The sequence below is a fragment of the Grampus griseus genome (assembly GCF_964374135.1).
Source record: "Grampus griseus genome assembly, chromosome: 12".
Classification (NCBI taxonomy): Eukaryota; Metazoa; Chordata; class Mammalia; order Artiodactyla; family Delphinidae; genus Grampus; species Grampus griseus.
Genome location: NC_139006.1, coordinates 78,017,006 through 78,032,742, shown reverse-complemented (window position 1 = coordinate 78,032,742; position 15,737 = coordinate 78,017,006).

Sequence of the window (15,737 nt, the reverse complement as noted above, 5' to 3'; positions counted from 1 at the left end):
TCTAAAAGAATGAAGACAGAAGGTATCAGAGACACTCCATTAACGTAGACAAGTGTTTAAGATAGCGGAGTCACTGGATGGTGCAGCCAAATTTAACCCGCTTACAGTCTTGACTGTTTCCATATGACCCATTCCATCTCTAAAATGATTGACACTATTTACACACATACACATATTAATAATAAGCACATATTAGTATACTATATATCATATTTTTGCCCTAGCAATTTTTTTTTTTTGCGGTTGAAAACATATAACTTTATTTTTTTTTTTGGAGTAAAATTGCTTTACAATATTGTGTTAGTTTCTGTGGTACAGTGAAGTGAATCAGCTATATGTATACCTATACCCCTCCCGCATGGACCTCCCTCCCACCCCCCATCCCACCCATCCAGGTCATCACTGAGCTGCACTCCCGTGCTATAAGGCAGATTCCCAGTAACTATCTATTTTACATGTGGCAGTGTATTTATGTCAAATCTAATCTCCCAATTCATCCCACTCTCCCTTTCCCCTCCGTGTACACATGTCCGTCCTCTATGTCTATGTCTGTTTTCCTGCCCTACAAATAAGCTCATCTGTACCATTTTTCTAGATTCCACATGTATGCGTTAATATACGATATTTTTCTTTTTCTGACTTACTTCACTCTGTATGACAGACTCTAGGTCCATCTACACCTCTACAAATGACCCAATTTCATTCCTTTTTATAGCTGAGTAATATTCCATTGTATATATGTACCACATCTTCTTTATCCATTCATCTATTGTTGGACATTTGGTTGTTTCCATGTCCTGGCTATTGCAAACAGTGCTGCAATGAACACTGGGGTACATGTGTCCTTTTGAATTATGGTTTTCTCAGGGTATATGACCAGTAGTGGGATTGCTGGGTCATATGGTAGTTCTCTTTTTAGTTTTTTAATGAACCTCCTTAGTGTTCTCCATAGTGGCTATATCAATTTACATTCCCACCATCAGTGCAAAAGGGTTCCCTTTTCTCCACACCCTCTCTAGCATTTATTGCTTGTAGATTTTTTGATCATGGCCATTCTGACCAGTGTAAGGTGATACCTTATTGTAGTTTTGATTTGCATATCTCTAATGATTAGTGATGTTGAGGATCCTTTCATCTGTTTGTTGGCAATCTGTATATATTCTTTGGAGAAATGTCTATTTAGGTCTTCTGCCCATTTTTGGATTGGGTTGTTTGTTTTATTGATATGGAGCTGCATGAGCTGCTTGTATATTTTGAAGATTAATACTTTGTCCATTGCATCATTTGCAAATATTTTCTCCCTTTCTGAGGGTTGTCTTTTCGTCTTGTTTAAGGTTTCCTTTGCTGTGCAAAAGCTTTTAAGTTTCATTAGGTCCCATTTGTTTATTTTTGTTTTTATTTTCATTACTCTAGGAGGGGGGTCAAAAAAGATCTTGCTGTGGTTTATGTCAAAGAGTGTTTTTCCTATGTTTTCCTCTAAAGTTTTATAGTGTCTGGGCTTACATTTAGATCTTTAATCCATTTGAGTTTATTTTTGTGTATGGTGTTAGGTAGTGTTCGAATTTCATTCTTTTACATGTAGCTGTCCAGTTCTCCCAGCACCACTTATTGAAGAGGCTGTCTTTTCTCCATTGTATGTTCTTTCCTCCTTTGTCATAAATTAGGTGACCATATGTGTGTGGGTTTATCTCTGGGCTTTCTATACTGTACCATTGATCTATATTTCTGTTTTTGTGCCAGTACCATACTGTCTTGATTACTGTAGCTTTGTAGTATAGTTTGAAGTCAGGGAGCCTGATTCCTCCAGCTCCATTTTTTTTTTCTCAAGATTGCTTTGGCTATTCATAGTCTTTTGTGTTTCCATACAAATTGTAAAATTTTTTATTCTAATTCTGTGAAGAATGCCATTGGTAGTTTGATAGGGATTGCATTGAATCTGTAGATTGCTTTGGGTAGTATAGTCATTTTCACAATATTGATTCTCCCAATCCAAGAACATGGTCTATTTTCCCATCTGTTTATATCATCTTTGATTTCTTTCATCAGTGCCTTATAGTTTTCTGCATACAGGTCTTTTGCCTCCTTAGGTAGGTTTATACCTAGGTATTTCATTCTTTTTGTTGCAATGGAAAAAGGGATTGTTTCTTTAATTCCTCTTTCTGATTTTTCATTGTTGGTGTATAGGAATGCCAGAGACTTCTGTGCATTAATTTTGTATCCTGCAACTTTACCAAATTCATTGATTAGTTCTAGTAGTTTTCTGGTAGCATCTTTAGGATATTCTATGTATAGTATCATGTCATCTGGAAACAGTGACAGTTTTACTTCTTCATTTCCAATTTGTATTTCTTTTTCTTCTCAGTCTGCTGTGGCTAGGATTGTCAAAACTATGTTGAATAAGAGTGGCGAGAGTGGACATCCTTGTCTTTTTCCTGATCTTCGTGGAAATACTTTCAGTTTTTCACCACTGAGTATGATGTTTGCTGTGGGTCTGTCATATATGGCCTTTATTATATTGAGGTAGGTTCCCTTTATGACCATTTTCCAGAGAGTTTTTATCATAAATGGGTGTTGAATTTCGTTGAAAGTTTATTCTGCGTCTATTGAGATGATCATATGGTTTTTATTCCTTAATTTGTTAATATGGTGTATCACATTGATTGATTTGCATCTATTGAAGAATCCTTGCATTCCTGGGTTAAATCCCACTTGGTCATGGTGTATAATCCTTTTAATGTGTTGGATTCTGTTTGCTTGTATTTTGTTTAGGATTTTTGCATCTATGTTCATCAGTGATATTGGTCTGTAATTTTCTTTTTTTGTGATACCTTTGTCTGGTTTTGGTATCAGGGTGATGGCGGCTATGTAGAACAAATTTGGGAGTGTTTCTCTCTCTGAAATTTTCTGGAAGAGTTTGAGAAGAATAGGGGTTAGCTCTTCTCTAAATGTTTGATAGAATTCACCTGTGAAGCCATCTGGTCCTGGGCTTTTGTTATTTGGGAGATTTTTAATTACAGTTTCAATTTCATTACTTGTGATAGGTCTGTATTTTCTAATTCTTCCTGGTTCAGTCTTGGAAAATTGTACCTTTCTAAGAATTTGTCCATTTCTTTGAAGTTATCCATTTTGTTGGCATATAGTTGTTTGTAGTAGTCTCTTATAACCCTTTGTATGTCTGTGGTATAATATTTATGCACCCTACATAGGAGCACCTCAATACATAAGGCAAATGCTAACGACCATAAAAGGGGCAATCGACAGTAACACAATAATAGGGGACTTTAACACCCCACTTACACCAAAGGACAGATCACCCTAACAGAAAATAAATAAGGAAACACAAGCTTTAAATGTCATAGTAGACCAGATAGATTTAACTGATATTTATAGGACATTCCACCCCAAATTGGCAGAATACACTTTCTTCTCAAGTGCACATGGAACATTCTCCAGGATAGATCACATCTTGGGTCACAAATCAAGCCTCTGAAAATTTAAGAAAACTGAAACCATATCAAGCATCTTTTCTCACCACAACGCTATGAGGCTGGAAATTAATTACAGGAAAAAAACTGTAAAAAACACAAATACATGGAGGCTAAACAATGCACTACTAAATAAACAAGATATCACTGAAGAAATCAAAGAGGAAATTAAAAAATACATAAAAACAAATGACAATGAAAACATGACAACCCAAAATCTATGGGATGCAGCAAAAGCAGTTCTGAGAGGGAAGTTTATAGCAATTCAATCTCACCTCAAGAAACAAGAAAAATCTGAAATAAACAATCTAAGTTTACACCTAAAGCAACTAGAGAAAGAAGAACAAAGATAACACAAAGTCAGTAGAAGGAAAGAAATCATAAAAATCAGAGCAGAAATAAATGAAACAAAAATGAAGAAACACTGGCAAAGATCAATAAAACTAAAAGTTGGTTCTTTGAGAAGATAAACAAAATTGATAAACCTTTAGCCAAACTCATCAAGAAAAGAAGGGAGAGGATGCAAGTCAATAAAATTAGAAATGAAAAAGGAGATATCACAACTGACACTGCCCTAGCAAATTGTAGGGTAATTCCAACAAAAATTTTGTATTACAAAGTGATTAGTTATGGAAATGCTATCTTGTGCCACATAGGATCAAATCAGAAAATATTGTTAACTGATTTAGCAAACTCATACTTGGTCAGTAGCTGAGTGATTTTCTTTTTTCTTTTTCTTTTTTGGCCATGCCGGAATCTTAGTTCCCAGACCAGGGATCCAACTAATGTCCTGGGCAGTGAGAGAGCAGAGTCTTAACCCTGGACCTGTAGGGAACTCCCAATAAACTGAGTATTGAGTAAAGCAAATGATCGCTACACTTACTGAATCAGGTTCTGTGCCAGTATCTGAGTGTATCAAAATGAAAAGTATGCTATCCTTGAGTTCAGTAGGAATGAACAAATTAATAGTAGTTCAATTAACTGAATAATAACTGGTTTCATTTTCCCCCAGTGGGGCTGAGGATGAATAAGTAAAGCAAAATGTCTTTAGAGGTTGAATGTTTAGTTCAAATAGAATTTACATAAATCTAAGTAAAAGAGTCATACCAAAACAACATCTAATGAATCTCATTTAACTCAGTTTGATATGCATTTGTGTCACATACCATTCCCTGCCTGTGTATAGGAAATGGGACAAAATTCACAGGTTGTTCCAGTTGGGGTGGTGGTGGTATATGAGTTGTAGTGGTAGTGCTGGAAAGAGTAGTAAGTTCCAAGGAAGGAAAAGGGTCTCAGCTCACTAAGGTCTCTTTTCAGGAAATGGTATGAGAAGTCAAACTTCAAATGATTTTTGTGGGAAATGGAGGAGGTTGGATAATCCAGGAGGTTCTAAATCCCAAAATAAAACCAACAAATTGTGTAGCTAAATCATAGCAAGCTGTTGACCAATGCAAGCTTCAGGGTACTGTGTGGAGGCAAAATTGGGTAGACCCCCAAGGCAGAACAGGAAACAGTCAATTTTTACATTCTTACCAATAAAAGTAACAGGGCTGTAGGGTCAATAAAGGTGACGAGTGTATTATTAAATGTCTGCTTTTTATTTTACAGACACAAAACATATTTTACACACACCTTTAAAGACAGATTAATAATATCTATGAGAGAAAATATAACCATTAATAGTAGAGGTTGAGAGGTTGTCTCAGGAGAGGAGGCTAGGTAACTGGGGGACAGCAAAGAGAGAGACTTCTCACTGTGCCTTTAGAAAACAGTATCTGAAATTCCTACTGTGTTTTTATACAAGAATACATCTATTTTTAAAGCATATTAATGAAAATGTGCTTTATAAAAATACTCTTCCACATGTTTTATGTAATCACAAACAGAAAACATATATATATTACATTATATTATATAATATACACATTATATTATGTATATACACATAATTTATATATAAGATCTTATGAAACAGCTGGAATGCATTCTCAGTTCTTGGCAATTATTGCTTTCCTTTGGCATTTTATATTACGTTGGGAAGAATTTTTGCTTGTTTATTTTGTTATGTATTTATTTATTTATGATTTTATATCATCCAACCATTCAACTACAGGATGGGAATAACACCTTATAACACCCTCAGGAAATAGTAATGCCGGTGGATCAGTTGGAATGTCTCACTAATGTCAGCTTCAGGAAATAGAAGTTGAATTTTCTCATGTAACAAGAAGCATGTGGGCCAATGAAGCTATTGGTTCTGTGACTCCTTGATGCCTTTCCAGCTTTATTTGGCTTTTCTTTCCTCGTGTGACCAGCTGCCACGGCTCTGGTCATCATGTTTATGTTTCCATGGTGGTGCCAAGAGTCTCCTGCCTTCATCTCATTAGCCAGATCAGTGACATAAGTAAACCCCATCTGCAATAGGGGCTAAAGAAGGGCATATTTAGCTTTTACAATCTCTCTAGAAAGGGCAGGCAAGGGAGTTAGTGGTTGGGATTGAGTTTAGGGTGAGCTTGCAGGGTTCACGACAGCTGGTGGGTAAATTTGGTCCCATTACAGATTTTCAAAAGTGAAAAGATAAAGTTAAATAATTGCTTTTACTACTCCCGAATGAGGTGAAGTTGTGCATAATAAAGACCGTTTGCGAGAGGGAAGAGGAATTAAGACAATGGCGATAACTCAAGAAAGGATTTTAAAATTAATGTCTATAAACACATGCTTTGATTGATCATGAAGGATCCAAAATCTGCCTGTGAGGTGTTTAAACATCAACATCTTGCTATTATGACTTAGATCAAGTGCTATAAAAATACAGTATTAAATTCCCTGTTATTATTATTATATACTTTCAATTTATATATAATTTATAAGAAAAGAGTATAAGTCAAATAGAAGTTTTAGTAGAAATAGAACTTTATTAGAAAATGGGTGATTGCTTTTTAAAAATGATTTTTATATCCTGGGCATCATTTTATTTACTTTATATTTACTAATTCACTTAGCAATATTGTGTATTTAAAAAGAACAGTGTCTGATATTAAACCTGAATATTCACTATTTTTCTCCTATTTCCAGAAAAAGGAAAAAAATTCAGCCCAAAGCACAAGCTCTGAGACTCTGAGCTAACTATCTTGCTAGAGAGCTGGAGATTTGCCCAGATGTCCCACAGTGAGTCTGACCCCATGGAGCAACTGCTACATACTAGATTCCAGGCTATTCTCACAAATTTCATAAAAATGTCCAAAAGTTTTATTTATACAAAATAACTCCTTTTATCCTGTAGGGGAGGAACAATTTTCCCTCCACCCTTCTGGGTTCTTTGGCTAGTCTAATAATCAAATTGACATAAGACAGATAAATAGGAGAAAATTTAATTACATACATACAGGAGTCCTTTAAGACTATGAGGCCCATGTGCAGTCAGGCAATTGAGGCTTATATGAGATTTTGATCTAAGGAGAAGCAGGGTAGGAGTCTGGAACTTCAAGGGGGGTAAGGAAAATGTACAGGAACACAGGAAGAGCAAATGTTTGGTGAGCATATGTTTGGTAAACAAATGTTTGCTGTGCTATGCAGAGACAAAGGAGGAATTTGATCTCCAGACTCAGTCAGCTCCCCACCAGCTTACCACGCTTCACTCATGTTCTTTGTAGTTATCTCTGCTGATAGTTCTCTTCCTGGACCAACCCCTCTATCTAAATTCTTTCAGGCAGTTAAGAGAGAGGTAAAAGTTTTCCTTGAATCTGCTGGGTCTTGACTGCCTTCAGCAAAATAGTCCACAACTCCAAATAGTGGCACATGTTGGAGAGATCTGTTCTGAACCCCTTCAATCCCCTCCCAGTTTAAAGTCCTAAGAGATCAAATGGCAATTTGGTAAAATGTTGAAATATTTATAAAAACAGATGAATAAAAGAAAAACAGACATCTCAGACAAATGCAAATATTTATAGCAAAATGTGCTGAATTTCAAGGTCAATATCTTTTGAAATTCTTGACTCAACAAAGAGAGTCATAAATACAAAGCATTGCTTTATTTTAGCTCATAAAATTTATTTTAATTTTAGACAGAGTTTTCTGTGTTTATACATATAGAAACACTATTGAACTATAGGTTATAAATAAAAGTGGAAAAAATCTTCACAATTATACCTGATGAAAAAATACTTAAGAAGTTTAAACACTTTAATTATTTTTTGAAGAAAGCTAAAAACCTTTCTTGAGAGACATAAATAATATCTCACTAAATGGAGAAATAATTATTAATGAGAAAATAATTTTAAAAATGCCATTTCTCTAAGATAGATTAAGCATTTAATAATTTTAATCAAAATTGCAGTGTTTTTGAATCTTAACTATGAATTTAAAGTTTTCTGAAAAATAAAAGAATACCACTGTCAAGATATCTTTAATGAATAGTGAAGCCTTTTTCATGAGATATTATATTTATATTTGATATTTGAAAATATCACATATTGATATTGATTGAAATTACCAATCATTTGAACAACACTGCACTAATATTGGAATAGATCACTATAATACAAGATAAGTCCTAAAACAGATTCATGTATATGGTATAAGTTCATATATGATAAACGTATGAAAAATGTATTAAAGTCAGTTATAATGGGACTGAGTATTTAATAAATAATGTAACCAGTGACAGAACTTTTGGGAAAAAATAAGTCAAATGTTCTTCTTAATACTATTTATATGGGTTAAGAACTAAACATTCAAAATGAAATAATAGATTTCTGGCTCCAGCCAAAATGGAGAAAGCTCACTACAAGGCTGTTTGCTACCAAATGATCACAATAAAAACCTCTGGATTAAAAAAAAAAAAATTAAGAAAAATAAATAAATAAAAGGCAGACTTTCTGAAGTGAGAGGGGCTCAATCTTTAAATTTAACACATTTGGTGGCAGGGGTTATTTTTTTTCTCCTTCATCTCCTGGCTTTGACCCAAAGTCAGGCCAAGTTATAGAACTGCATGATGGGATACTCAGTAAAACTTCTAGAGGAACCCTAAATTTCTAACCAGGGGATGGCAAAAAGGCTCTTATGACCTGAAACATGTGCAGAGAATCCTTGCTTATTTTTCTTCTTCTTCTTCTCCTTCTTCTCCTCCTCCTCCTTCTTCTCTTTCTTCTTCTTCATCTCCTTTTCTTTTTTTCTTTTTAAAGTTTCAGCCCTTCCCTGAGAACAGATTTCATTGAAGAACTACACTGCAGTAGCAGAGCAGTAAACTGGACATGTAGGAAAAAACAAAACAAAGCAAAACCCTACCCCTTGGAAAGAAGAATTGGGAAAAGGGCCCGTGTTGTTTGAAGAACGTGAAGGGAATCTCCAATATTTTTTCTTCTTTTCTCACTGCTTTGTCTCAAGTTCAGACCCAATCCCACAGAACTACTCAACAGTGTGGGAGGATAAAACTCAGAGAGAACCCTGTATTTATGAACAGGTAAAGATATTCTGATGAGTATCAGGAAAATCCCTGAGAAGACAGTCTGTCAAGGGAATCTGTAATTCTGATACTAATCGACATTATGTCTCTTGTTCATTTACAAAGTGCACATGTAAGGAACCTACCAAAACATGGAATAGGCTTTTAGAAGTCAATTCTGATGCTTACTCCAGCCAAAGTTGCAGATAAATGACCCAAAATACATAGCAAAATTTTGAAAATTTAACTAACAGTGGAAACACCACCCACAGATGGCAAGTTTTTACAGAAAAATATACTTAGAATAATTTCATTCAAAATAATGGTCAGCCACATAGAGATCAATATAATTTAGCAAAAATACATCACAGATTTTTATTTTAGAGGCAAAATTACCATTTCTAAATATTGTATACTTTATAAACAATACCTGTTTTATGTTTATGTTGAAATACATACATGAAAAAAAGAATATGCAATAGTTCTACACTAAAGTTAATATAAGAAGGAAATGGTTTTATTATTCCTAAAGTCTGAACCACAAATTAAATGAATTCCTTACTGAGCTCTTAATTTTAAAAACTTACTGATTTTAAGTCAACCCCCCCTTTCTGAAGGGTCTAAAGATAAAATTGTACAGAAGATACTGCTTTGAACATTTTAATGTATTCAAAATCATAAAAACAGAACTTCATTTCTGGCATTACAGACTAGTTTATTCAGACTAATCATCCTTCTGACAATAACTAATAAAATTCTTGAGAACAACAAAAATTTGAAAAAAATCAAAATGAACTAGGCCAAATTAAAAAGAGATAAGAAAGAAAATGCATCTTGATACAGTTAGATCTGTACCAGAAATGCAAATTATCAATTCATGTATTCTATCACTTTAGTAGAATTAAATGAAAAATATCCAGCAATTCTCTCAACTGATGCAAAAAAAAAAAAAAAGCAGTTTGGAAAAAGCCAAATCTAAAAGAAATATCAAACTAGGAATATAAATAGGTGTTCTTAAATAAATATTCAAAACATATAACAAAATAACAAGGCTATCCACATGATAGACTTCTTTTCTTTTCTACCTTGTGCTAGAATTCTAGCCAGCTCAGTAAAGTGAGAGAGCGCAAGAGAGAATTAGGAAAAGGAAAAGGAAACAAATCTGTTATTACTTGCAGATGACAGAATTGTGTACAGATTAATTAATAGAATTGGAAGGGTTGCTACATGCAAAAAAAAAAAAAAAGAAAAAAAAAGAAGAAAAAGCAATATCAGTACATTCCTATATGCCAACGGTGGGCAAATATTTTCTATTGATGGCCAGATAGTATAATAATTACTTTAGGTTTCACAATTCATAAGGTCTCTCTCAAAACTACTCAACTCAGTCATTGCAGCCCAAGAATAGTATTGTCAATACATAAACAAATGTACTTGACTGTGTTCTAATGAAGTTTATTTACAAAACCAGGAAAAGGGCCAGATTTGGCCACAGGTTACAGTCTGCCAACCCTGATATCTACTTACAACCAAGTGATAAATTTCAAATTGAGAAAGATGCCAGTTAAAACAAATAGAAGTATTATTACATAGAAATATTTTTAAAGATGCAAATAATTCTATAGGGAAAATATAAAACTCTATTGAAATACAATAAAGAAGATAAGTAAATGGAGGAAGATACCATGTTGCTGTACAAACCTATAAGATAGTATACATTCAACTCAAAATGATTAATAAATTTAGTACAAACCAAAGTCCTTTTAGGTTTGCTTATATGGACTTTGTGGAACTTGACAAGCTAATTCTAAAATGTATATGTGATGTCAAAAGTTAAGGATAGGTAAGGCTCTTTTGAAGTAGAAGGAAGTGGTAAAAGGATTTTTCTCTCCCAGAAAATAATTATTTTTAAAGTCATTGTGATAAATGTGGCTATGGACAAGTAGAAACAAATGGACCACTTGAAAGAAAAAAGGGAAACCTGAGATGTATTCACATACGGGCTCTTCATCCTATGACAGAGGTGACATTGTAGAGCAGTGCTGAAAATAATGTTATCTAAAATCCCTACCAGGTAAAAAAAATGAACCTCTATCATAGACTGTACAAAAACATTGACCGCAAGTAGATTAAAGAACTAAATGAAAAGTTCCAACTATAAATCTTTGAAAAAATTATATAGGCAAATATTCTCCTGATCCTAGGGTATGATAGGAAAAAATTATTTCAATGGATCAAAAAGTAAAGAAAATACTTTGCAAAGAAAACTATCAATAAATTTAATCACATTAATTGAAAGCCTGATAAATAAGAGAAATAAAATTATATAGACAGTGGAAGGAGATATTTGTCACAAACATAACTGACAAAAGAATTGGTATAAAAAATATATAAAGAACTCCTATAAATCAATAGAAAAAGACTTATAAAAATTGGACAATATGCTTGAACAGGGCCCAAGGAACAAATAAACATATGTGTTCAACCTCTCTATTAACTACATAAAATATTTTAATGTTGTACTATTAGACTTTTGCTGAATTGATGGGTATTAAATGATGTATTTGTTATACATTATATTTCACAATTAAAGGAGGAAGCTCTAATAAAGACAAACAAGCAAAAATAGCAAAACGGCTTTGAGTTTTCCAAAGTTCAAAAGTAATAACATCGAAATTCATGATTCCATCTTTTTATTATAAAGATAAATGTACTAAATGGGAAGTATACACCTGGCTTATGCTTGAGGCATTTTGTAGGCGTTATCTTAATTACATTGATATACATTCTTATTACCCTCCTCAATTTTTAAAGAGGGGAACTGAGAAACTTGGAATAAGGAAGTTTTTCAAATCATACACCCAATCTGTGGCAGCCTCAGATCAAAACCAGTCCAAATTAGCCATGTGCTCCTGCTGCAGAATGAAGATTTCAAGTTTGAATGAATGAAGATTTCAAGAATGCCTGCTGAATGGTGAGGCCCTGGATGCTGCCTCAAAATCTTTTAGCAGGAGTCAGCAATGCGAGGGGATTTTGACTAAACGTTTGTGTTAGGTTGGATAGGGAGGTGGACCAGTCAGGAGACTCTGAGACCACCTAAAGCTAGTAGAAGGGAAAGTATGGTATCTGTGCACTGGCAGACCTCTTTGAACAGAATTTCATTCCATGTGAATGGAGGTATTAGAGGTAAAGTGCTAAAGAAGTTGTCTTCTTGTGAGAAGGTTTTAGAATGTATAATATACCCAGGGTACTTGCTTCAGATTTCAGATGGTGACAGTACAATCATTGGGAAATGGACCCTCTGCTCTTATGTAAAGCACTAGACACTGTCTGGAAGGAGGAGGCTGGAAAGTTTGAAAGCCTTGGTACTTACCACCTCTGGTGTGGATGTTGGTCTTCTCATTGTGAGTTCCAAAAGCAACAGAGAACTGAGGCAGCTCTGGGCTTCTTCCATAGTGAACTGGGATAGAAGAAAGAACAGGGCAAAAATAGAGTGAGAACTCCAGTGTGTACTTAGGTCTGTGAACCTTCCAAATATCTCCTCAGATATTATTAGTGAGAATGTTCCAGAGTCCTGAAGATCCTTCCTTTGCTGGTGGGAACACAAACAGAAAACTTGGGATAGTGACTCTGATGTAACATCATTTGTGTCAACAGACTGTGAAGACCTTAGAAACGGTTCCCAATGCAGGTGCAGCGTGCATAAGTAAAGTGTTGATTTAAAGATGTGGATAAACTATATTTGAACTGGCTTGCTTTGAGGAAGTGTTAAATAAAGTAAAATGATATGTTAATTAGTAATTTAGATTTTCAAGAGCAAAACATATCTATAACTACTTATAAATATTTATTTTAATAAGTATCCCAAGCAAAGGTTAATTTAAATATTCACATGTTTTCAAAGGCAATCTACCTCTTAATTGATGATGAATAATAAACAGGCACTGCGTAAAAGTGGAAATCCAAGAGACAAATAAACATATAAGAAGATTGGTTCAACCTCATTATTAATTACTTTAAAAGATTGTTACACCAGCATACTCTTTATTTTTTGCTGATTTGGTGAGTTTTAAATTATATGTTTTTTTATATGATTTATGTCACAATTAAAGGAGGAAAGTACCATGAAAACAAGCAAACTAAAATAACAAAAATTGTTCTTAATTTTCCAAAATGCAAAGAAAGGAATAGTGCAAATAAAAAATTAAAAGATTAAAGACAACACTGTTTATGTTTAATTTATGAACTCTTATAATATAATATATAACCCTTATAACATTATATAACTCTTATAATATTCCACAATCAAGTGTAAAAAAGGCAGCAATTACCCAATTGACTTTATGTTCTATTAAAACTTTTACACAGAACAATCACCCAGTCTCCTTACTGTACTCTAAACCTTTTTATTCCATAGCCTCTATGAAGCTATTACATAAATTATTTATTATATTCATTCTTTATTGTCTATCTCTGTTTGCTGGGATGTAAAATCCCTAAAATCAGGGATCTTTGTTTAATTCACTGAGGTATCCCATGCACAGAGAATAAGTGCCCAATAAATATCTGTTGACTAAATGGTTGAAAAGTAAATTCATTAAGGTATAAGACTAAATGCAACTTAGTGTTAATGAAACTGATAGCAAGAGAAGTGATTATCCAGGAAAGGTTTATACATTTGGTGCTTTAATTATAGTAAAAAAAAAAAAACCACGAGAAATGTTATTTATTTGTGTAAAAGGGGATATATACTTTGTATAGTATATGTTTTTGGTATTGGCATCTGACCATGATATGCGCACAGACTCCTGAATATTTTCCTAAAGGTGGAGAGGACAGGAGTCAGGCAACTCACAATCATTGCCATCACTACCCCTCACACCACAACCTTGCAGAAAACAAACAACTGTTTTTTTAATAAATTGAGGTAAAATTCACATCACATAAAATCGACCATTTCAAAGTACATAATTCAGTGGCATTTAGTACATCACATATGCACAACCACCACCTCTAAGTTCCCAAATATTTTCATCACTCTAAAAGGAAACCCCATGCCATTAAGAAGTCACTCCACATTCCCATCTTATCTCAACAGCTGGCAACCACCAATCTTCCTTTTTGTCTGGATGTACATATTATAGATATCTCATATAAGTGGAGTCATAAATATGTGACTTTTTGTGTCTGTATTCTTTCAGTTAGCATACTGTTTTTGAGGTTCATCCATACTGTTGTATGCAACAAAACTTCAGTCCTTTTTAAGGCTGGATAGTACATGCCACATTTTGTTTTTTTCCATTTATCTGTTGATGGACACAGGTTGTGTACACCTTTTGGCTCTTGTGAATAATACTACAATGAACACTGTACTATAAGTATCTGTCTGAGTTCCACGTTCAGATCTTTGGGCATATACCTAGGAGTGGAATTGTTGAATCATATGGTAATTCTGTTTGCTTTTTGAGGTACCACCAAACTGTACCATTTTGCATTCCCACCAGCATTGTATGAGGATTCTAATTTTTCCACATTCTCACCAACTCTTGTTATTTTCCATTTTTTTAATGCTATCATCATCCTAGTGGGTGTGAAGTGGTATCTCATTGTGATTTTGATTTGCATTTCCATAATGATTAATGCTTTTGAGCATTTTTTCATGCACTTATTGGCAATTTGTATATCTTCTTTGGAGAAAATCTATCAAGGCAATTTTTAGATTTTGATTGTCATTATGTTGTTGAATTTCAAGCGTTCATTACATATTCTGGGATTAGATCTTTATCATATATATGATTTGCAAATATGTTCTCTCATTCTATAGATTATTTTTTCCCTTTTTTGATAATGTCATTTGATGACAAAACACGTCACACTATCTATATGAAGATATTTTGAAATCAACTAAAGATATCACAAGTGAAATTATAAATTTGAACCATATTGCAGATATAAATCAAAATAATTTATAATCAACATTAGGGTTATTTAAAAATCTATCAGAGGGCTTCCCTGGTGGCGCAGTGGTTGAGAGTCCGCCTGCCGATGCAGGGGACACGGGTTCGTGCCCCGGTCCGGGAAGATCCCACATGCCGCGGAGCGGCTGGGCCCGTGAGCCATGGCCGCTGAGCCTGTGCGTGCAGAGCCTGTGCTCCGCAACGGGAGAGGCCACAACAGTAAGAGGCCCGCGTACCGGAAAACAAAAAACAACAAAAACAGGCATATTCTGCTAAAAACATTCCATAATGACTTTCCTACTAGCAAAACTCGTTGCTTTTTTTTTCTTCAGGAAGTCTGTCATTCTTATTTTCCCCATGAAAATAGACCAGTCCTCCTGGCTTTTTCTCTCCTGATAGGAGCACAGACATGTTGCTTAAATCCTTCTTAGAGTTGTGGCATCTTGGAAATAGTGATAATATTCAAAGGGATGGTGTCAGTGGTGAAAATTTCATTAGGGAAGTTATTTGGGTATAACTTGGACATTGCTAGCCCTTGGCTCACTACACATACACAGATCTCCAATCTGCAAGATGTGGCCTTAGCAATCATTTGTCTTGTACAAAGATAAAGCTATGCCAATATTTAGATTATATCATATTCATTTCTGTAATCTCAGTGCCTGCCATGGAAATTAGCTCATATTTTCTGCTCAAAGAAATGTTTGAAAATATTTGTTGTTGAATTTCTCTAAGTTTTAAGAAATGATGGATCCTTCATCTTCTTGAAAAATGAAAAGGACTCTGGTTTTATCTTTCTGTGTTACCATCTCACCTGACCTTGAACATAGTGCCTCACCCTTCATACCCAAT